The 25198-nt window shown below is 45.7% G+C and overlaps 1 long non-coding RNA gene across 1 annotated transcript; it reads left to right on the forward strand.

Moving 5' to 3' along the window:
• Nucleotides 1-241: 241 nt before the first annotated feature.
• Nucleotides 242-24437, forward strand: LOC125942344 (uncharacterized). The gene is made up of 3 exons (XR_007465020.1): nucleotides 242-963; nucleotides 14282-14352; nucleotides 23971-24437. It is a non-coding gene; the product is annotated as an uncharacterized LOC125942344 (long non-coding RNA).
• The last annotated feature ends 761 nt before the right edge of the window (nucleotides 24438-25198 follow it).

Here is a 25198-nt window from a genome sequence, read left to right on the forward strand (position 1 = left end):
ATTTGGCAGTTGCATTGCGGGCTGTAATTACCTATTTGCAAGTATGCACAAGCGAGCACATGACGAGGAAGAGCAGGGAGCGCGCGTACCTGCTAGCAGATTAACCTGAAATCGTAGGTTCTTGCTCGACCAATCGACATCGTCGCTGCCATTGACATCACCAGATGCACGCTGGTGACATCACAACGATTGCTGGCGATACCAGAAAGGTTCTGAGAGGAGCACGATGTTTTTTTTTATTTTGTGGCGCGCCCACAGCGCGTAGCACTTCAGTGTTTGGCATCGTTGATCGTGACGGTATCCTGAACTCGATGCGCGTGTTTACTTGAAATCTTCAACAAATATCGGAGGTGGTTTAGGGGGCCCTTTAAGAGAAAAATAGAGTACTTATTTCAAGCACCCTTTATTTTTGAAAAGGGATGAATGTAGGAGAACGAAAACAGTATAAAGTATGGAAACCTGGCTGCCCATCATAAGTGTGGTAATATAGTGACTTTCGTTAAGTGCAATGATAACAGTGGCATTGGCACACAAGGTTTGAGACATGAAACCTGTGGTACCCTTGGCATTCGTCAGCATAGTAAATAGGTTTGCCACACTGACAAATGCCAAAGGCATAATAGGTTTCGTGCATACATTGGTCGTGTTCCACCTTATGAGTATTGCATTTCTAAAACAAAGGTCTACAGCAGTGCTTTGAATGGCAAATATATTTCATAATTTTCAGAATTCATTATTGCAGGAATAACAGTGCAGATCAGTCAAAATAATTTTACAGACTATATGTCCATAGATACACTCGCTTTTTCGAATGGCATGGCGCCGACATGTGGTGGTGAGATGAATGTCTTTGTTTCAGATTGAAATAGTGGCTTCCAGGCCTGGGTTAGTCGCCTCCAACATTGAGGATTTTAGGCCAGAGTCTATGTACAAGTGGGAAGTGAATTAGACTAGGAAACAAAGGTCACAATACTTTTCGCGACGTTGATGTGACAATTAGCTAGGTTCCTTGTGCATTCATTTCCAAATTTGTGAGGATATATTTTATATGACTGCTTTCATAAATGTAAGAACAAGTACTTGGTTATTGTCACACTACAGTTGATAGCACCCGTTTGCATGCAATTCCTTTTCAGGGGCTAAAAATTCGCTGCATTAACAGGGTGTTTTAGGTTTTGCACTCTCAGTGTTAAGGGATGCTAACAACGGTGGCATTCAACAGGATGCGTGGGTGTGCTACTTCTAAAACTCCCTATTGTCTGCCTGAAGGCATTTTCTAACGCTTTGGTAGAACACATTGGCAGCCACTTATAAGGGGAAATGCGCCTGAAAAGATTTTTTTTATTTGCACTAGAGATTTGAAAATGCTGCCACTTATGCAGTTTTTAACGTAAATTTCAAATATGTCATTCGGTTTTGTGTAGCTGCTATATATTTTAAACTATGTCCTACACAATGGTAAATATAGTGATCCTTGTGGATACTTTCTTGTGTAGAAAAGTTTTAGAAAAAGCATCGTCCTGTATTTTATTTACCTTGCTGTAGACTGCAATGTGATGATGATCAATAGATTTTATTGGTGCAAGGACCAGACTGCAATGTGCTGCTATCTATCCAAACAGCATGTACAATGACTGGAACTTTCAAAAAAAGTTAGGACACTTTATCTAATTTCGAGAGATATTGCAATTTCAAACAGATATGAGCATTCTACATATCTTGAAGAGTATGTATGCCAAATTTCGTTAGTATAGGACAATTATACGTGCACAAGATTACTTTCATGGCATTCTTAAAAAAACTTGTTGAAGTGTACTAATCATTTCCTGCATAGTTGCACTAATTGTGCATGCTGTTTGGATATGTATCGGCACTTTGCAATCTACGAAGTGCTAAGTTAGCTACAGCACGATGCTTTTTGTGAAAATTTAATACACAAATCCCTGCAAAGATCACTATATATTTTGCCATTGTGTAGGACATAACTCAAGAAATGTAGCAGCTAAACAAAAGCTAATGGCATACGAAATCTGCTTGAAGAACTAATTGGCTCAGTTTTCAAACCTCTAGTACCAAATAATAAAAAACTTTTTTTTTCGAGTAGTCCTATTAACTCAAGATTTGATAAACAGAAAGTGTCCCTTGCTATAGTGACCTACAGCATAGTGACACAAAGTTGAAGGCAAGTCCTCTTGTCGAAGCGATTCTGGCCTGTCTTTCCTTGGGCTGCTGTTAAACACTGAATTTTCCTGCATTCGCCAGAAGTGCAATACTAAAACTTTTGTGAATGCGCCATTGGTATTGGCACACTTAACAGGGAAAAAAACATTTATCTGAAATGCCAAATTCACTATCACTTTGTTCAACATTTACATTTTCACTACCTATCTTTGTTTTGTGTTTTGTACTGAGTGTTTCAGCGGTGACTGCCTCTAATTATTGAACATAACTGCTTCAAGACAATGTGCCAATTTTTGCTAACAAACATTTATAGCAGTGGCAGGCATTGCAATTGCAGTACTAGAGAATTTCTGCTTTGTAAGGACTAGCACACGTTCAGAGATATGCATCTCCAAAAGCAATGATGGAATAGATTCCTGTTCCCCAGTTAATTGTCCTACAGGGCTTACAAAAACCTTTGTGGTAAAGTAATATCTGAAACAGCAAAGCATGCTCTGCCTAGTTTATGGCCAAAAATTTCAGGGCTGCTAGTCTGAGGACTCCTACAAACTAACCGCACGTTCTAAGCTGGCTAGCCTCAATAACACATTGTCAGCATTCTGCTGAAATTATTAAAACTGATTATTGTGATCTTGTTTAAAAAGACATCGGCAATTATTACGCAGTTCTAATCTCTCTCACTTTTGTAAATACTGGGGAAATATTTTTTCAGCCTACGATTCTTGGTAATACAGTGCAGTCCACTTATAACGATACCACATACAACGATATATCGGTTATAACGATGAGTCGACTTAAGAGTATCAACTTATGCATTAGGGCTATGAGAAAAAAAGAACATATTGTCACGAGCTCTTGCCTTGAACCACGGCTGCCGCGCAGACAACCAGGGGAAAGAAAGAGGAGAACGATGTGAGCCACGCTGCCTCGGGATCGTGCTCAAAACACTCGGATCAACCAGATTCATCGGGTTCGACATCAAACACCTCGTGTGTAACATTTGGTGGAGCTGTGCTGGGTAACCCCGACAACCTACAACGGAGCCATCAACACAAGAACTACGCCGAAGCCGTCGCCGAAGCCGGACTTTCGCCGTCACGCTCAATCGTGGCCACCGAGCAACACACCCTCACCAGCAGTGCCCTGGCGAGCCCAGTCCCTATCCAGCACTACTGAGAGCCATGCACGTTCTCGGCAAAGGCAGAGGAAGATGTGGATGAGTGGCTAACCCATTACGAAAGGGTAAGCCAATACAATAATTGGAACGCTGCCAATCAGCTTAGGAACGTTGTTTTCTTCTTGGCCGGCACGGCGTTGGTATGGTACGACAACCACGCGGACATGCTAACTACGTGGACGCGCTTCGTTGAGGAGATCAAGAAATCTTTCGGCAACTCGGACGCAAAGAAGAAACGTGCGGAATTCACATTAGCCCAGAGAGCTCAAGTGCCTGGCGAGACTTGCACTACCTATATTGAAGAAATTTTGAAGCTGTGCCGAACCGTCAACCCTCAAATGACAGAGGAAGATAAAGTGAGGCACCTCTTTAAAGGAATAGCAGAAGATGTGTACAACTTCCTCATTGGTAAAGAGAACTTGAGCACCATACCAGAACTGATACGGCACGGCCGTACATTCGAGGTGCTGAAGACTCGCCGAATTACACCAAAGTTTGGACAGCTGGCCAACGTAACGACCGTAGCAAGTATTGAGACGAGTCCTCTGCACACAGAGCTTCCATCCGCCATCAGCCAGATAGTCCGCGAGGAGCTCCAGCGGCATGAAGAACAGGCACGTTATGCGGTGCCACGTTGCAGCTTCCCCGTTTTCTGAGACACTCTTTAGGAACCCCCTTCGGCTACCTGGACCCACTCGGTGAACGTTGCAGATCTTAACGGCTCCAGGGACGAACCGCATTACGACACGACTGAACCACCATGCAATGATTCGCCCCCTCAATGTTTTGATCCACGCCCACGCAACTTTCGTCCACCAAGACTTGCCGCTACCTACGACTTTCAAGGGGAAGAGCCTCGTTACCCTCAACCGATGTCTTTGGCAGAATACTTGAATCCGGATCCCAAAGTTCGCCCTAGCGGCTGTACACTGCGTACTCAGTGGCCAGGAGACTCCACTTCAGGAAGCCACTTCCGAGAGGACCGACGCACCGCCCAGGAGACCTACGTTGGAGAAGCAAGAACCCGCAACCGCTATCGCTCCCCTGCCTCCGACCGTACTCTGACGCCACCACCAGCCTTCCGAGCCTCCCGATCACCATCCCCGCGGCCGCTATTCACGTCACCGTCGCCTCGGCGACGTTTCGTGTCACCCCCGCCAGGAAACTAGCCAGCGCGGCCGATGGAGGTGAGGTCGCTGGACAATGTGCGCTGCCAACTCAACTGCCTCCAACTATTTTCATGCTTAAAAATAAGGTTCATTTACTGATTGATGGGGCGTCTACAATGGCTTTAGTCGACACGGGAGCAACTGTCTCGGTCATGAGTGTGCGGTTTAAAGGCCTTCTGGGACGCAAGGTTACGTTTCGTTGGGACCAGTGCACAAGTTTCCGTGGAGTCAGTGGTGAATCATTATACCCGGTTGGTGTGTGTAATGTGGACGTGTCTTTGGGTGGGAGAGTTTTTAATGCCGAGTTTACTGTTCTTCCTCGCTCCTTGCATGACGTGATTCTGGGGATTGACTTTTCGCAATTGTGTGGTGCCAATGTTGCCTGCCGAACGGGAGAACTCAGTGTCGACACCGGTGTTTCGCCTGTGCTCTTTGAAGGTGCAGCTTGCCCGGAGAGTGTTTTGCGTGTCTGATGATACAGTTGTGCCCGCCTTATCCGCGATGCATATTGCTGTCGCCCATTCATCGCCAACTCCTATCTCGTTCGATGCTGCAGTGGAACCTGCACATCGAAACTGCCTCAAGAAAAACGTGTTAGTTCCGCACTGCGTGGTCTCAGTGACCAATGGCTGCGCGGGGCTGTGGGCGCTAAACTGTTCCACTGAAGCGACAGTGCTACCTCAAGGCCTAAAGATTGCCACGTTTCAGGAAGACTCGCCTATATCCGTGGCAGTACTTACAGAGCGACCCGATGGAGGAGCAACCAGTGTCTCGAGCCCCGGGAGCTCTAAGATACTTTCCATGATTGATAAATCACTCAGTGACCACGAGCGTCGAGTGTTGATGGCCCTACTTACGAAACACACCTCGGTATTCGACTTTGCGCAGCACGATGGCCCGCCATCAATTCCCGCGTCCAGAACTCGTCACTGCATCAACACAGGAGCCACCCAGCCAATCCGACAAAAACCCTATCGTGTGTCCCCGTCAGAACGCAAGATAATCAGCGATCAAGTCCAAGAAATGCTATGCAAAGGCGTCATTCCAGAATCATCTAGTCCTTGGGCAGCCCCCGTGATATTGGTGAAGAAGAAAGATGGTACGTGGCAGTTCTGCATTGATTATCGTCGCCTAAACGCCATTACCAAGAAAGATGTATATCCGCTCCCACGAATTGACGATGCCATCAACTGCCTCTTCGCGGCATCTTACTTTTCCTCCATTGATTTACGGTCAGGTTACTGGCAAATTCCTATGCACAAGGACGACAGAGAAAAGACAGCATTTGTAATGCCCGCCGGACTATTTGAGTTTAACGTGATGCCTTTCGGGTTGTGTAACACGCCCGCAACGTTCGAAAGGTTTATGGATATTACGCGGCTTGAAATGGGAAGTTTGCATGTGCTACTTAGACGACGTTGTGATCTTCGGGCGAACGTTTAGTGAGCACAACAACCGTTTGGACTTGGTCCTGAACTGCTTGGAGAAAGCGGGTCTTGTGCTTAATTCAAAAAAATGTTGTTTTGGGGAAAGACAAACTCTTGTGCTAGGACATCTCGTCGCTAAAGAAGGCATCCGACCAGATCCACATAAGACTGCCGCCGTAGAAGCATTTAAGGCACCCGACTCTGTCAAGCAGTTAAGAAGTTTCTTGGGCTTGTGCTCCTACTTTCGCCGATTCATTCCCCGGTTTGCTGACATGGCTCATCCCCTTACACGCCTTCTCCAAAAAGGCATTCCCTTTGAGGGGACTGCAGATTGCGACTCATCATTTCGCCAGCTGAAGTTCCTGTTTAAGTCCCAACCAATACTTCGCCACTTTGATCCTTCATCACCAACCGAGATTCACACCGATGCCAGTGGCGTAGGCATCGGTGCTGTGCTAGTTCAGCGTATTGGCGACAGTGAGCACGTGATCTCGTACGCTAGCCGTTCCTTGAACCGATCCGAGCGCAACTACACAGTGACCGAACAAGAGTGTCTGGCGGTCATTTTCGCAGTGCAATGGTTTCGTTCGTATCTCTACGGGCACCCCTTTACTGTGACAACAGACCATCATTCGCTATGCTGGCTTGTAAATCTGCGGGATCCCTCAGGACGACTAGCGCGCTGGACCCTCCGCCTACAGGAATACGACTTCGTTATTTGCTACAAAAGTGGCCGGCGACATGCTGACGCTGATTGTCTCTCTCGGATGCCACTTCCAACAACTGAATGCAATGCGGACAACTTTTATGCAGACGCTTTTATGTCCCCGGAATTTCCGGATATGCGTACCGTCATATCTGAGCAGCACAAGGACGAGAGCTTACAACCGCTCTTCGTGGCAGCACAGGAGTCACCTGCAGGAAGTCACTTTCGCCTATGCGATGGTGGCCCGTTGTATAAGAAGAGCTACTCGACCACCGGTGCACGCTACCTTTTAGTTGTCCCCAAGAACCTTCGCAGCCAAGTTTTATATGCCATGCACGATGACCCAACTTCCGGTCATCTTGGTTCCACACGTACGCTCTACCGGGCTCAAGAACGTTTTACTGGCCTAAGATGCGGAGGGATATTGAACGGTACGTCGCCAGGTGCTCTCAATGCCAGCGCTACAAGCGTCCTCCACAAGCACCACACGGCCTGCTTCAACCAGTTTCCCCTTCTAGCGTCCCCTTTGAGCAAGTTCGTATAGATCTTCTGGGCCCTTTCTCGCGATTCTCCAACGGCAATCGTTGGGTTATCGTCTGCGTAGATCACCTTACCCGCTATTGTGAGACCGCCGCGTTGCCATCTGCCACAGCTACAGAAGTGTCTATCTTCTTGCTGGCTCACGTTATACTACGACATGGACCTCCTCGCATAGTAATCAGCAATCGTGGGTGACAATTTACCGCGGACGTAGTTGAAAAAACACTTTGTCTGTGTTCATGTAGCTTCCGCCATTCTACGCCCTACCATCCACAAACTAATGGTCTGGTCGAGCGCATAAACAGAATGCTTGCCAACATGCTGTCCATGTACGTCGATTCGGCACACAAGAATTGGGACACTATCTTGCCTTTCATTACCTATGCCTTCAATACCGCGAGACACGAGACTACTGGTTACTCACCTGTTTTCCTTCTTTATGCTTGTCCGCCGCGCTACAACCTCGACACCATATTGCCCTACTTCGCTCATGACAACGATTCAATCGATGAGATCCTCTGTCGAGCAGAAGAAGCGCGACGCCTCGCTAGGCTATGCACCCTGGCATCGCAGGATCGGTCCAAGATACGCTATGACGGGCGTCACCGCCACGTTTACTTTGATCCTGGTGACCTTGTGTGGCTCTGAACGCCATTGTGGAAGCGTGGCTTGTGCTGAGAAGTTTCTCGCCCATTCGGTCGGCCCCTACGTTATTCTGGAGTGCCTCAGCGACGTGAACAATCGCATTGCACGTCTCACGAGCAGTGGACGACACTCGGCCAAGGCTGACGTGACACACGTCGCGCGTCTGAGGCGTTACAATCTACGAGATGACTGACTCGCTCGGCGGGCTTCGTCTGCCAGCGGGGAAATGTCACGAGCTCTTGCCTTTAACCACGGCTGCCACGCAGACAACCAGGGGAAAGAAAGAGGAGAACGACGTGAGTCATGCTGCCTCGGGACCGCGCTCGAAACGCTCGAATCAACCAGATTCATCGGGTTCGACATTAAACATCTCGTGTGTAACAATATATAACGATATGTTATTCAATGCATGTCGGATATAACAATCGAAATATTGGTTCTGGGCTGCTTTTTTCATGCATAATAATTGGGAAATTTGCTTTCCTAAGTTGGCCCTAATCGAGACGGGGCGAAAAGTTTGGCTACGCGAGTTCGTATCTGCCGCCATTACCGCATAGCGCATGCCGCCCTCGCGTAGATTGCGAAAGCCATGGAAAGCATTGCAAGTTGACGCAGTGTGCACGAGATAGCGCCAGCTAGTGTGAGCGTCCATAGTAGTGACCTCCACAGAAGAGGAGGGAGGAGAAAAAAAAAAGCAATAAGCGACGGCTTCTTCGCTCCCTTTACAAAATTTCTCTTTCTCTCGGCGAGCACGGAAGCAGCAGATGCGCCAACACATAGCTGGGCCGGTATTTTGTAGCGATGCCTTTCCGATAATAATGCCTTATCGCACTTTGTCAGTGGTCAGAGCGACGCCCGCTCGTGTTATCAACGGGATCAGCCGGCCGTGAGCAGTGGATGATAAGACTAGTATAGAATAAGTCATAAGGCATCGCTACAAAATTGCGGCCCTGTGGCGTTTTAGACAAAGCTGCAAATTTTTCAAGACTTGATGCAGTACGAGCTCGCGCAGTCAATGATATAGACGATTATAAAAACCGGGAGCGCCACGATCATGAAGGCTAGAAGCAGTGGCCATGCCATTCAATGGAAAAGGCGGGCTTTGTGCGCCAGGACGAAACCCCCATGGGTGAAACCAACAGGGTGGAAGCCACTGGCCTTACCGAACTCTAGGAACATGTCCCTACTCACGATGAAAAAGGCGGTGCTTCGATGGAGTAGTTTCTGAGTGCAGATAGTGCTGCCTCGTTCTGCGAAGGCATCTCCGATCGGGCGATCATTGTCGTGACAGATGGCGGCATTGTGCGACGGAGGCAGACGACAGTAGCAGTAGTAACGACGAGATTGACAATGGCCCGTCTTTGACATCGACCCCAATAATCAACCAAAGTACAATGTCGTCAATCAAGTCGGTCACTGATTTCATGCACGCTAAATTATAGCCGCCAGTGTTCGCACAGCAGCTCGACGCGATGCACACCGCGGTTGTGAATCCAAAACTTCTCCAAAAGCAAGTGCAGATTTCTATTTCAGCGTGCATAACAATTGAGATGCTATTTAAAGGTATAAGTAAACGTTTTATTTATCACAGCCTACTTTCTACAACATCGATTTCTTATCGCAAGTGGCATATTTTTTTTTCGCTACTAAGGCACGTTCGGCAGCTTTCTTTTTTTTTTGCTCTTTTTTTACGACAGTCCAGATACAGCGACGATCGGTTATAACGATTGTTTTTTTTTTGTTACAGTCGAATCTCGATAAGTCGAACTCGAAGGGGCCCGAAAATTTGTTCGAATTAAACGAAGTTCAAAATATGATGATGTGTGGTGTTTTATGGCGCAAGGGCCAGTTATGGCCAAAGAGCGCCAAAAGTTCGAAATAAAGGAAGGACTTATTTTTGAAGTATTCGTGCACGATGTACGAACGGTGCAAGTCGTGAAATGCGAATGCGGCGCGCAAGCACATAACGAGCGAGAGCCACGAAACTGCCCATGCCGGCCAACGCTTGCTTCCCGATAACGGCAGAAAACAAAACTTCAGGGAGTGGGCAGCACCAGCGGCACGGCGACGGGAGCGCGCGCCGACCATTGAAAGTGAGGGAGGAGGGCGGCAGAGAAGCGGATTTAGCCTTGGCAACACCATCGCTTTGGTGGAAGTGACTCCCCTCGCCCTTCCTCTCAACTCCCTCGTAGCTCCCCCACCTTCGACTGTCTCTGTGCGCGCCCACCACCGTGCCGGTGCCGCTGCTCTCACCGGCCCAGCGCCAGCTCCCTGAAGTTTCGTTTTCTGCCATTATCGGGAAGTTTGCCGGACTGGGACTGGGCCGTTGCGTCCTTCCGCACCGCAGTGTTGGCTGAGACATCGGCTCGTACACGCGTGTTCCGGCATGGCGGTGAAACGGCGACCTTGCCATTTGAGAATGAAATTTTCGGCGCATTTTTTTTTTTCGTTTTCTTTTTCTTCGCGTGGCATTGAGGGGTCTCTCCTAAGCTTTTGCTCTATCGCGGTGTTGGAGCAATACCAGTCGGAGGCGCCACCACGTGATTTGGCGCGCTACTGAGGGCATTGTCTATGTTTGAATTAACCGTCACAAATGCTTTCATGTTCGAATTACCGGGCGTTTTCGCCTATAGGAATACACATAACTTTGACGGGATCACAGCGTCAGTTCGAATAAACCGGAAGTTCGAATAATTAAGCGCGTTCGAATTACTGATATTCGACTGTAGTGCAGTGAAATCTGCCAGTATGTTTTAATATGCAGCTGATAGACCTGATACTTAGGTTATTTGTTAATTTTAAATTATAACGATTATAGTACAGGAAAAAAAAACAGGATTGGCACTAACTCACAACTGTGCCCAGCTGCATCCACGCAGCTGTGCCATATGATGTGCATGTGCTCAGAAGAGCTGAATGCCACAGAGAAAAAGTAATAGCCACCCAAGGCTTTTACTTGTCACGTATTACCTTGTAAGAGCAGATTATTCGCCACCTGTAATTTATCCTCAGTAAATACGTAAGTCAGTTATGTCACGTATCATAATTGTATGTTGCATGTGTGAACTTCTTGTGATCTTGCTTGTTTTTATTTTGTTTTCTTTGTGAGCATGAATGACTTGCCTCAACATGTAATCTAAAAACTTTCATCACTGAGAGTCAAGAAGGTAATTTACACATAACTGGCCAAGTTACTAATATGGTAGGCTTCGAGTTTAATTCTTTTATCTTTGATGTTGTCTTTATCTACTAAGTAGTTTTGTCGTCCATTACAACGTATACACTTAATGCACAGTGAGGGCCCTTCGTCTGGTGTTTTCTTAACCTAACAATGGTGCAGTGGCCTGTCTCCATGTGCAAAAATGTAGCAAGGTGGCTAAAGTTAAAGATGGATGAGAGGATAAAGAAATAAAGCGAAAAGATAAGTTTGCCATTATCCCATATATCGAGAGGTTCACTTACAATTTGAAAAAATGTGACATCCTGCTATGGTCTGAGAGTTGCTTTCGGCATCAAATAAACTACGTAACATCTGTGCTAGAGTACACAACAAAGCAAAAATTCAGTCTAGATAGGAGTGGTAGTAGGAAGTTAAGCACAGAAAATGTTTTATTTCACACACACCATTAATGTGGCTTATCATTTGCTCTGGTTGTGTGGGAATGCATATGTAGCGTAGACAAGCCTTTGCACCAATGTTACCCTAAAGGGACACTAAAGGCAAATACTAAGTCGACGTAGTCTGTTTAAAGGGACACTAAAGGCAAATATTATTTCAATGTGGACTTTTGAAATATGATACCAGAAACCTCGAAACGCTTGTTTCGTGCCAAGAAAAGACTTATTTTAAGAGAAAATTGCGTTTGAAGCGTCCGCGTACCTCTAACGCAATTCAAATCGCATGCCCGAGCGAGGAGTGGTGACGTCATGGCCATATTGTGACACTGTGTCACCGGTGAGTAAAACGGCGCCTGCAGACGGCGCTATGGTTTTTTTTTGCGGAAAGCGCAAACACGCGGCCAGAAACAGAGCCAAGACAGAGCCGACGGCAGTGCAAAAGCGGAAGTATGGCCAACATAGCAGAAGGTAAAGCGCATGCCGAATTGTGAACACGGTGATCGTCGATGCTCACCAACTAGTTGACGACCCTGACAACGACACATTGGCTCGCAATGCTGGCCTTGATTTTAGCGATTTAAGCTCCGATGAGTGTGACATGCTGCTGAGGGCTCGCGCTGCTGACGTCGTTGCCTACTACGACGGCGGCCTCGACACCGGTTCTTCCGAGCGCGAAAGCATCGAGGACTCCTGCAATGTGACGTCGGGCAACGAAGCTGGTCACCATCTGGACGTGCCATCACGACTCTCAAGCTTCTAGCAAATTCAAGTGCAAGTTTAGCAAGCCAGCAACACCACCGCAGACATGGAGGAAGGAAAAGCGTTTCCTCCATGAGCGCAGTACTACGCGACAACGAAACTTCTGCAACTCGAAAGCGAGCGCGGCGCAGAGTCGAGCGAAAACAAAACCTTTTGACCGCCCGTGTTGTTATCAAGTGTAATGCTAAAAAGGCATTTTTTTCTAAGAATCTAATAGAAGTAGACAAGTAGCATTTTCTTCCATCTTATAATCCAACGAAAGAATCTTTTTAACACGAGTGGTTGAGTACTAGTGACATTTTTTTTATGAGTGCCTTCGTCATCGGGTAAGTACTGGAATGTCCCTGGGGAGTCTCTTATCGTGTCCTGCATTTACCTCAATTTCTTGATTACTAAAGCTCTGTTCGCGATTATATTGACGCCTTAGACGTTCTAGAGTATTGCTCTATCACTTTAGCTTGACTTTTTATTTGACTTTAGTGTCCCTTTAAATAACATTCCAGAAACCTCGTAACGCTTGTTTCGTGCAATGAAAAGACTTAGTTTACAAGAAAATTGCATCTGAAGGGTCCGAATACCTTTATGGCAATTCAAATCTCCCGCCACGCTAACCAGGAAGTAATGACGTTGTATACGCCACCACCGCCCTTTGCTGCCGTCGGTGAGTAAAACGGCACCCGACAGACGGCGGTACAATGCGCCACTGCAGCTGCTTTTAGTCAAGCGGCCTTGACCGATCAGGCATCCTGCATCATCGCTTCTTTATTCTGTGATCACATGGAAGTGGAATTCTCTGCTACTTGCAGTTTGTGCAAGGTTCGCGAGCCAGCAAAACCAGCGAAGCACTATGCTATAACGGAACTATTGAAATGCAAAAGTCCAGGCAACAAAAACGGTCAGCAAAAACTAAACCTTTTGACCGCCCACATCGTTGTGAACGGTGTAATGTCAATGAGTTTTTTTTTCTAAAAATGAAATAGGACTGGTGAAGTAGCATTTTCTTTCATCTTATTGTACAATGCAATGATGTTTTTATAACGAGTGGTTGAGTATTAGCGGCAGAATTTAAATGAGGATTGCCTTCGTCATCAGCCAAGTACCTGAATTTCCTAGGGGAGTCTCTAATCGTGTCGACTACAAAGGCTCTGTGCGCGATAATATTGACACCTTAGAGATACACGAGCGCTAATCCATCACTTTAGCTTGACTTAGTATTTGCCTTTAGTGTCCCTTTAAGGGGACACCAGAGAAAAGTAGAAATCAAGAACAGATATTTACACTTGGCTGTCCACTGTGCATTGTGTGGATGTGTTTCACTGTACAAAAGACTACTGTGCTAGATAATCATAAACAGAAAGAAAAAAGAATTAAAAATTAGAGTTCTGTGTCCGTCAACCATCTGTGACCTCCTGTGTTTATAGAATCATTTCTGTCTGCATGCATGCCAAGCCATTGGGACGCTTTACGTAACTCAGTTATGCTCGCAAAGTTAAAAATGAAAGCAAGCAAAATCCCAAGAACTTTATGTGGGGCATGCAAATGTGGCACCTAATATAACTTATTTATGTATTTACTGAGGATAGACTACAGCCAGTACATAGTCTGCCCTTACAGAATGACTTGTGATAAGTAGAAGAAGCCTTGCCCACGTCTTTGCTTTCTCTTTGTATCTTTTGGCTCTTTAGGCATCATGTGTACCGTATTATAGCTGTATGTGTGTAGCTGGGTGCAGTTTAGTTGTCACCTGTTCTGCTTCCTTCTTTGTCCTTATTATTCCTGCACTATCTTTGTTGTAACAAATACAGCTACTTGTGCTACATGTTTTGCCAGCATTTGCTTTATTGAAAGTTTTGTATTAGTGCTTATTGCAACCTATGAAATTGTTGGTGTCAGCTATTCTACTTATAGTCTTGAAAAATATGTTAATGTCAAATAAAATGAGTACTATAAATATTGCTGTATATTTGTAATATTGTCAGTTATGAAGGTTTTATGCACTGTTCCACATTGTATGAAAGAATAAAATTTATGCACAACTTTTTAATGTGGTGTTTTTCAGATCAATTTTCAACTCAAGCTAAGAAACATGCACGAGTTTTGTGGGAAAAGTGCGAACAAGAATACCATAAGGTAAGTTAAGACAGCTGTTTTTACTGTTAAATTGGATTGTCGATTGCCAACCAGTTGCTTTCAGAAAGCATTTTGTAATGCATAGATTATGTAATCTAATTTGGAATATTGTTCTTCTTGCACTTCATGATCAGTGCCTCCTTTTTGCATCAATGTAGCCCGTTATATGTTACGAGTACCTTATCCCTTTCGGCCCTGAATTTTCTCCTTTAGGCGGAGATTTTTTCGCTTGACATTTTAAAAAAAGCTCTCAGAAGCACGATGCAAAAAGAAAATTTTAATTTTCCAATTTTTAGTGAAGTTACGGATATGGTGTCAAATGACGCCGCCAGGGCTCAAAGCTTGTGAACAAATACGTGATGAATTTTTTGTAAAATGTAAAGTTTTCTGATATTTTATGTTGCAGGGGCCGAAAAAGTTGGATTTTCTTACTGTCAAATGTTATGCTGGCTCTTGTAATGTTCAAACAAAGAACTATAACTGTAGAAAATAAAAATAAGCTTATCACAGGTGCTGAAACCTCCTGTTCTTTGTCGCTGTTCGCACTCAGTTCTTATATCCACATGCCAAGCTTCTCGAAGCGATCTTCAATTTCTTTTTCGTCTAGCGCACGTGTTGGGCACTTGAAATCAATGAGTCTTCTTTCTTTTCATCAATGAATAATCTGCATGCACCTGAATGTAATGTGGAGTTTTATCACTTTATCAGCTAAATAACAGTTTCGAATGAGTAAATCATTGTTCTTTGTTGTAGTTTGCACTCGGCTCTTGATATTCCTCAGCCAACCTTCTCGAAGCGATCTTCAGTTTCCTTTACGTCTAGAGAACATGTTGGGCACTCCAGTTCAATGAGTCTTCCTTCTTTTCATCGATCAATAATCTACGTGCACCTGAATGCCATGTGGAGTTTTATCACCTTTTCAGCTAAATAACAGTCCCGAACGAGTAAATATGCCGAAAAGCTACGAAAATGCCCACTATACTTCTAGTAATCGCTTCGGGAAACATATGATAGAAAACAAATTGACTACCCCCAATCTCAATTTTACAACCCCTTAGCCCTGGTGGCATCAAATTCGCACAGGGCACAATGAGCTATTATACGAGTCGCGAAAATCACTTTGCTCATATATTTTTACTTGAGCTGCTATTCAACATATTTTTATTCTACAATAAAATTATGAAGGCAGATACCCAAGTTGTTTGGCACTGACGACATCCTAAACTGACACGAAGAGTGCGACTGCTGCTATTGTTTTTCTGAGTTTGATTTTTCCGCAGAACAATTGTTGTCTTGCTCCATTCGACTAAAAATTCTGGCAATTACTGCAGGACTATTCTGGCTCCACGCCGAAAGCTTAACGTTTTATATTTATATTATTTCATGAATTATGTGGGGCATTTTCTGCAATGGCGTCAATTGACACCCCCAGGGCCGAAAGGGTTATAGGATGTTGAATCCTAAGGTCTAAATAAAAAAAACATCTGTAAGAACAGTGAAATAGGTGTAGCTTGTAAACCTTTTCACATTATAGCAGACGTGCTGTGGTGAATTGCACTTTTACGTGAGTGACAAACTATTTTGGTGTGCCATTATAGTTTACACTGGCATTGCAGTGTCATGCCTATGTAGCTGCGAGGTGCATATTGAATGTTTCTTTTAAAATGTTTTGCTTGATTGTCCATTGATCCCAGTTTAATTGGTAAGAGAACTGTCTTGTGTTCATTGTGATGCTTTGCTGACTGATACATTTGACACTTCCAGGAGTCAATTATAAAGGGTGAGGAAATATTCACTTTTTGTTGCTAACCTGCCATGTGCTTTATGGCAAGTTAGCTATAGATTCTTCATTATTCTATGTTGTCTTTTCACGATAGTCATTTTGATAAGTCATTTTGCAGTGTCGGCAAAAGTTTCTGACACAGTTTGAAAAGTGGCTCGACACTGCCAGCCAAGAGTCGAACGACTTACATGGTTAAGTCACTTTACTCTATTTGCAAGAGTCCTGCGCCACACACTAAGGGTAATTTGACGCCCACTGCTGGAGTCATCAGACTAACCAGGAATAGTTACCTGAATCCCTCAGCAGTGGTCATGTGACCCGTCATCTTTGAGTCATCTGACTCGTCTAGAATAGTTAAGACTCCCGCAGCAGTAGTCTTGCAACACTCTTGAGAGCATCCAGGAGACTTAGAACAGAGTGTGCATGACTATTGTGTGGGGAGTTAGGTAACCACCTTGTATACCGCACAGTTAGTCTCGGGACTCTCTGCCGAAAGAGAGTTCCAGTATCTCCCCCAAAGGGGGGTGTGTCGTATACATGACGAGTCCAGACTCTTCTAAAGGAGTAAGGCATGGGTTCTCAAAGTGGGTTCTGCGGAACCCTGGGGTTCCGCAGGCCCCTGCTCGGGGTTCCGCAGGCCCCTGCTCGGGGTTCCGCGAGCCACTGATAAATTTTCCGTGGTCGCGCGATCACCAAGTGGCTAAAACGGCGAAAATGAGGTGCGCTCGATCCACAGGACCTCCCTTACTCAAGCCCGAGTGTCAAAAAGCACATCACACCGTGTAACGGCAACGCGCGAACTGCGCAATAAATTCGCAAGCAGCTTGTAGCCATCCAACCTCTGAAAACGGGCAGCGCGCCTAAGCTTTCGCACTTAAATCTCGGATGCCGTAATTTACCAACATGCGCATTTCTCCTGTTTGTAGATAGCGTAGGCGCCGATTGCGTGCGCACTGACGTATACGTTGGAGGAATAAACAAAAATGAAATAAAAAATGCGTGGAGCATCGCAAATACGCGCCGCAGAAGAGCAAGAACGGCGCTAGCGTCCAACCGAAACGAAACGGCGCAGTCCACATCGCCATGGTCCTCAGCGGCAATCGTGCGCGCCGCGTGATTGACAGCAACGCCGGTGCGCTTCGTGCCTAACTGTGCCCTTAAAGACTTTATTCTTGCGATTATAGCCGCGCGTAACACCGCATTGGCGGCATGCCGCGGGCCTACTTAAGTGCGTAGTTACCATCCATGATCGCGTCGATAACCACCGCAGTTTCGTCCGCAGCGGTTGCGGCAAACAGTAGTTTCGTTTTCACTCGGTGCGTGCGTCGGCTGCGTGCCTTCACAACTGCGTAGTCGCCAACCATGGTAGCGTCGATAGCGACCGCGGTTTCATCCGCACTTCTTGCAGCGAACGGTAGTTTTGTTTTGACTTGGTGCGTGCGTCGGCTGTCTGCCTTCTGAACCGCAAGGTCACCGTCCATGATCGCGCCAATGGGGCTCTTGCGTTGCCCAGGGGGCGCTGCAAAAATGGTGCTAAAAAGCGCCCTCAATCCGAAACTGGGTAGTACCAAGCTCGGTCATCTGCTTCGGGAAGCACGTTTACAATATGGACCCGCCACTTTCGGTTGTGTTGTACCAGGGCTTGCAGCGAATATCGGGCGCCGAAGATTTTTCCATGGGTGGCATGCTGCGTAAAGGCAAAAAATTATGCAACGCCGAATATGTGTACGCCGTTCAAAAAATAGGCGGCGAAGTTTTAGCGCGGTGTTAATCGCAAGTGAGGCAAGTCACGCACGTGCGAAGTTGAATTTCAGGTAAGGTTTGCACATTGCTAGATACAGGCGCACAAACGCAAGGAAATGCTTTCTATAAATGAATTCACAGCAGCGATAAGCAGACATGTGTACGGAACTGCTTGAGCGCACGACGGTACGCGCCGCGACGGCAGCGGTCTTTCAGCATGCCGCGGTGTATGAAATGCTCGAGCGCACGATGACGGCAGCGGTCTTTCGACATGCTGCAAAACGGCGGGTCTCCTGGAATCTTTGTTGACTGCATGCCGCTAGACAAGTAATTATGCCTGTGCTGTACGAGCGGCCATCTGTCCCTTTAGCAATTGATAAATAACTGATGCAATGCATATAAGGTCGCACTAACGAATCGCGCTGCAGCGCAAGCTCGTGCGCTGCTCGCTTGATGTAGCTTTTAATGACAGCGCTCGAACATCGATGTGCTGTAATCAATACTACCTTGCTGTGCTGCCTCAACGTGCTGGCTTGAGGTCAAGGATGAGCATATTCAACTCTCTAACCTGTGCTGCTCGTAGCGGGGTAGTGAATTGTCACCGAATCAGCCCGACCATTTGTGGTCATTTGCACACACCTGGTCACTTCACCACATCGCACCAGTCGAATTGTTAATTGTCACTGTGGCCGGGTCTCGAATCGTGAATCACCACCCATGCCTGCTGCTATGTCGGTCTTCCATTTCGCTTACCCAGCGCGACGAACTGCAGTTATCTAGCGCACCCGACGCTCCACTTCGTGAGGCCTTGAAGGAAAACGGTACAATCAGATGTTGGGATTCAGGCCTTCTTTCTTGTTCATGGCAGCCCACGATGCAGCAGTAACGACGGTGACGCTTTTTCGAGGCTAAGCTAGGTCTCTCCCGATTGACGTCGCCGATGTCTTCTGCTTCCAGCATTACGTCCCACGGCACACGGAGAGTCCGTTTTTGTATAACTATAGGCTGCGGCCAGCTCGCAGCCTGGTCGCCATGGTCGGTGAGAAGTGACGAGCCTTTTCGCACTCGAAAGAGGGCAGAAAAAAGTGCGAATCGACGCAAAACGTGGGCTAGAAACGTGCTTCGCCACAGCCAGGGCTCAATAGTATCCAAGCTGGTACTACCCAGATGACGTTTTTCGCCGCCACAAGGCGCCGCTACTATAACTCAAACTCCAGCGCAAGACGCCCATAGGGGCCGCGGTTTCGTCTGCAGCAGTTGCGACAAGCAGTAGTTTTGCTTTAACTCAGTGCAAGGCTGTCAAAGATAAGAGCACCGGCTACAACGCGATGGACGGACAATTTGTTGGCGAGCAGCTGACTGGCGAAAAAATGAACGGGATTTACACGCGCGAGGCCTTCGCCGCTGCTAACGATAATCAGTCATGAGATGATGAGAATTTCAGCTTCCGCGCTGGTCTTGTGCTAAATATAAACAGGATTTGCTGATTCATTGAGGAAATGAAAGCGTGTTGACGTAGTTATGCATTTGTTTATTGTTTTCTTGATACTCTCGAGAATTCGACATTCAGGTAATCAAGACCCTTTAATTCAGTTATTTGGGGGGGGGGGTTCCTTGGCGCTTCGTGGAGCTTAGCAGGGTTCCCTGGAGCGAACATGCTTGAGAACCCCTGGAGTAAGGGATACTCTTTTTTTTTCTTAGTGTGTTGGATCATATATCGCCATCACAATAATTCGCATGTTGGAGCCCACGTTGTTCTGTGTAACAACTGTCTGTCACAGTTAACTGCCTGGTTTTCAATAAAAAATTTAAAATTTTTCTTCACTTTTAAGGATGCGAGGTGCTGCCGTGACGTCACAAGCATAAAAGTGTGTTGCGCCTGCCGGTAGCTGCAGAGAGCAGCTGGTCAGGGAGGTTTGGAACGTGTTCCAGGAGTGGCCAACAGCTTATGCAAATGTAATCTTTACCGGGGAAATTTTTTAATTATGTGGTTTTACGTGCCGAAACCACAATCTGATTATGAGGCACGCAGGAGTGGGGGACTCCGGAAAATTTGGGCCACCTGGGGTTCTTAAGCATGCACCTAAATCTAAGTACACTGGTGTATCTTCATTTCACCCCCATCGAAATGTAGCAGCCGTGGCCGGTATTTGATCCCGCGACCCTCGTGCTTAGCAGCCCAACACCATAGCCACTAAGCAACCACGGCAGGTCCTTTACCGGGAAACACTTGTGGCGAATGCTATATGCGAAGGCGGGCTTTCTGGTTTTTACTTCTTTTCAAGGCAGGCGCCGCCACTGCCGCTGCCAAGGATGTGCAAAGGCGAGCGCCATCTGGTGATGCTGCAAGTAACCCAGCGATGAATTTCCAACGAACTTTCATTCATCTATGAAGTTTTGCACTAGCTAGCATATTTTTCTTTTACAAGCTGCACGTCATTTCGTGGCCAGACACGGCAGATCACTAAAGATGGAAGTCGTGCAGCCGTTATGCCAGTGAGACACCACAGCTGACAGAATTCACAGTCTTTAAACCGTTAGCTTGGTGGCGGCTATCGAATGTTGTATGCATTAACTGGCTGAGATATTATCAACAGAAGATTGATTTAAAATGAACCTGCGTCATGCTGCTCAAGAAAACGACCACTCCGTTCGCAAGTATTCATCATCATCAGGCTATGCTTATGTCCACTGCAGGACGAAGGCCTCTCCCTGTGATCTCCAATTACCCCTGTCTTGCGCTAGCTGATTCCAACTTGCGCCTGCAAATTTCCTAACTTCATCACCCCACCTAGTTTTCTGCAGTCCTTGTGCTTCCCTTCTATTGGTATCTATTCTGTAACTGTAATGGTCCAATGGTTATCCATCCTACGCATTACATGGCCTGCGCAGCTTCATTTTTATCTTTTATTCTCAATTATAATATCGGCTGTCCCCGTTTGCTCTCTGATCCACACCGCTCTATTCCTGTCTCTTAACATTAGCCTAACCTTTTTGCATTCCATCGCTCTTTGTGCGGTCCTTAACTTGTTCTCGAGCTTCTTTGTTAACCTCCAAGTTTCTGCCCCATATGATAGCACCGGTAGAATGCAATTATTGTACACCTTTCTTTTCGCTTATCTGGACGCTTTATCTATTCTGTTTTATCTGGACCTAAATTGGACTAAATTTCAAAGCAATTTATATTTTTTAATGCAGAAAGTAAGACTGCAAGCCCGCATAATCGCTGCTAATTGCGTATGTTGCATAATGGTTTGAATATTGGGCTCCTGTGCTAGAGGTCCTTTCTTCAAAGCTTGCCGTGAGACAATTTTAATAACGCTTATATAATTATTACTCAGTACTTTGTTAAAGTTGATCACACTGCAAAGCCGTTTGAAGCCAGAAGGACAAAGTTTAGGCAAATCCATGTGCTGCCCATGCTGGTTGAACTGCCCCTGCACTAGCACCACAGTTCCCTCTAGTAATTGTATTAAACTACATCAAAAACCAATAGAGTTTCATACGATTGCTAGAGGGAACTGTATGAAACTGTCAAAACCCCACAAAAATGAAGCACAACTGCCGGTGCGGTATTGTAACCAGATACCAAGTAATGATTGTGCTCCTGAACAGCTTTCCCAGTAAGAAACACCGTAAACTAAATATGTAACGTTTTACAATTATCCGCACTGCTTACACAGAAACGAAGCACAACCCCCAGTGCAGGATTACAATCAGGTACACAAACGGCAAATACAGAAATGAGAAGTGAAAATATGCAAACAAACTGACGTTTAGTAGCAAAAGCAATCCTCATTCATTGAAGAATCCGATACACATTGACGTATCGCCACCGCCAACAAGCATTGTGAGAAGAGAATGAAATATTAAAAGTGCTCGAATCTAAGAAAAAAGTAACTAGAGTTCAAGTGAGAGAGCGTGCGTGGCAATGACGACGCTTCTGACGTCTCCAACTTTGCGCTGAAAGTGGGCAATGTGCCGGCGTTCGGGACTATTCCGCTGAACTTTAGCGGCCAGGTTCAGTAGACAACACCACTCACCCAGGGTCTCGAGAACCGCGGCATGCTTCTTGAAGTGTCGCTGTCGGCCGCCTTACTCGTATCGCTCCAATCCGACACGACTGGCAATTGACGGAAAGCACCTGGATAGGAAAACACAAACGTTTACAGACTTCTTTACCATTTGTACACAATGTAGTTACAGAACCCAGTGGCAACGTTAAAGTGTGCCATGTTTCGCAGATGTATTACCATAGTACCAATGTCATGCACTGCTATATTAGTCGTGTCCATTCCGTTTGAAGTGAAGGGGTATTAAAGGCGTATTGACATGATTACTTAAGTTATTTATTTCTTGCATTAACTGAAAATCCTAGGCCTCTAAACTGTAGAAAAAACCGTGAAGCCACACAGCGTCGTTAATAATTTAGTACAACAGCTTTTCTACAGCCAGTTTCGTTTCCAGAAGGATAACGTGTCGTGACGTCATTCATGATTCAATGTAGGAGCAGGACTTTGAGAAGTTTCGGCACCCGGTCATACTTGTGTTCACTCAAACTCGCGCCTTTCGTCACTCACTAATGCGCATCTGACGCCTTTGACATGAGTATGCCGACCTATATAAGTGCAAATTTAGATGGTCTGCTATTTTGAGGATGTACAAAAGCAATTGGCCTTGCGCTGTAGTCTGCCCAGTAATAAGATCAGTGACTACACCTGTCAAGCACGCGACATGTGCTCGTTGCACTCTCTGTTTGCCACGATCATTTAAATTTTGTTGCACTTGTCAGTGCTCTTTCCGAATATGCATGAAACAAAGTGGTGGCAGCAAGACGTGAATGATCACGCTGCTTGTCGCAATTTGTTTATCATTCAATACATCCCCTAATGTTTGTACTACCAAGGAACATGAATGAGGTGGTATGAAGATCACTCATCTGTACAACATAAAAGTCAGTTTCGCATGACAGAGGAAGCATTGATTTCGATATCAAATTATTACGTAGCTATACGAAGTTTCGTCGTTCTATCAGCTGCATAAACTGCGGTAAACATTCGCTTACTAACTAAATTGACGAGCTCGTTGTCACACACTCACAGGCAAACATGAACACATCTCACTCGATGACATCAGCCACTCGCTGTCAGAACGCTGGCATGATGAAGAGCGGCAGCAGCAGCGAGGGGATTCCCCTTCATGCTGCCTCCGCTTCAACACAAGCTAGGCAAGGTCAATTCACATGGTCACGAAGGTGAGGCTGAAATACGGCTCCAAGCCAATGAGCAGGGACATCAATTATGGTCGTGCGATTGAAGCACGACTACATCTCATGGGGTAAAACACTAGTTGATGAAAATTATGCATCCAATAAGTCTCCAATAAAAACATCCGAAAAAGTACAGGCAATGTCGTTAGAATAGGAGAATGTGAAGTCACAGGCTGTTTGCTTCCATCCATGAATAATTATGAGTACGAAACTGTGCAGGCTTGCTTAAGCTTGCTCATGGCATAGAGTTTCCTGCAATAATTACTAGAGGAACTCTGGGAATGGGAATGATGGGAAGGATATGGATTTGTCTGATCTTCGTGCTTGTGCATTCTGAAGTTCTTGTAGCAATGTGGCTTTAATTTCCCATAATCACCTCATAGATCCGAATCCATCTCATGTGTCTCCAAGAGCAATTGTGTGCTCTGGCACTTCATGCCATAGCTCTGACGTCATCGCTTTTCCTAGCAGCCTTCGTGAGCAGTGAAAGCTTACCGCTCCTGCCCCAATGTCACGCGCACAGGTGTTCCTTCCCTCAGGGCACGGTTGAGGTGTCCACAGAGAAGTGAGGTGGTTACTTTGCATTTGCTTTCCTCATAACGGTGGCGGTGAACGCTGTGCAATATTTTAAGGTTTCTGAGAAGATTTAACATAAAAGGCATGCACTGTCGCTGTTTTGTTTCATGACATTTGTTTGGGGGCTGTAGTTCTCAAAATTTCGAGGAATAACTTTGTCAAGAATTTAAGACAAGGCATGAGCAACTTTAGTGATGGAAGAACTTTAGTGCCATACAGAATTCATACAGGGCATTTTCATTCACAGGACACCAATGGCGGCTGCAGCGCTGGACGCAGACACCGAATTTTCTGTGACACAGGGCCCTTACGCTGCCACGTTAAGAAGGAGGACGCGCAAAAAGGTCGATGGTGCGAACCCACACTTTGGCATGTACAGATTTAATTGTGTTATTCGACATCGTAGAAGGGTAATAGAAGTTTGTTTCACACTGCCGTGAGGGACATGGCCGGACATTCAAGGAGAACACTAAATGTCCTTAAAGTTTTGGTATAATGAAACCTGGGCCAAGTGCTGCCTTTGTCAAGCTGTCTGCAATCTCGCTAAGTGCTAGTCCACAATGTTCAGGTATGCACAATAACAGATTTTCTTTAACATGATGTGGAATAAAAAGTGTTGCGATGGGTGCAGTAGTGAATTATTTGGGATTTATAATGACATAAGAACTGACACTCTGCGAGCATTATTATGGTGTGTGGCACATTCTTGCAAACTTTATACAGGGCCTAGCAAATGGCCATGAATTCGGCCCCAAATATTTGAGTATAATCCGGAAGACGGATACGATAGTGATTCAGAGCAAATATTAACTGTCGATCTCATCTTTCTTGAGGCGTTCGTGGACACTACTTCGTATAAGGCAGAATCTCCCAGGTACTCATAGAAGAGTCCAACTAATGCCTGCTTGGCTATGAGCTTAGCATTGTTTGGAAAAACATAATAAAACTTACAAGTGTTACATACGTCTATTGAACTGATCGTAGGTTAATCGTAGGTTATCTAATTGTAGAACTAACCGTGGGTTAACGTAGATTAACATTCATTTTTTTTTCTAATCGACTCTGCCTAAACAATACCTGAGGTAGCTTAAATATTGGCCAGATTAAAAAAAATAGTGACATTTTCAAGACAAACTCCGGCTAACTTGTCCCGGGAACATGTTCGTATGTTCAAAGAAAAGTTTTCACAGTTAGAAGATGAAATTTTGACGCTAGCTTTGGCATGTTTGCTTCTAGATACAAAACAGAATTGGCAACATACTTAGAGGCACCAGGACACTGATGTAGGACCCATCTCTATAGCATAAATAAAGGTTGCAACTTCCAGTTTGGAGAGCCAGATATCAACACACAACCAAATTCAAGAATGGGTCTTACATAAGGGCGATAAATGTAGTGGCCCTACGCATACCAAACTTCTCTTGCATTTCATCTTTCCTCACAATGTTTTTATATGAGGGCACCAGTCTAAGCCC

This window comes from Dermacentor silvarum, chromosome 1 (assembly GCF_013339745.2).
Source record: "Dermacentor silvarum isolate Dsil-2018 chromosome 1, BIME_Dsil_1.4, whole genome shotgun sequence".
Lineage (NCBI taxonomy): Eukaryota > Metazoa > Arthropoda > Arachnida > Ixodida > Ixodidae > Dermacentor > Dermacentor silvarum.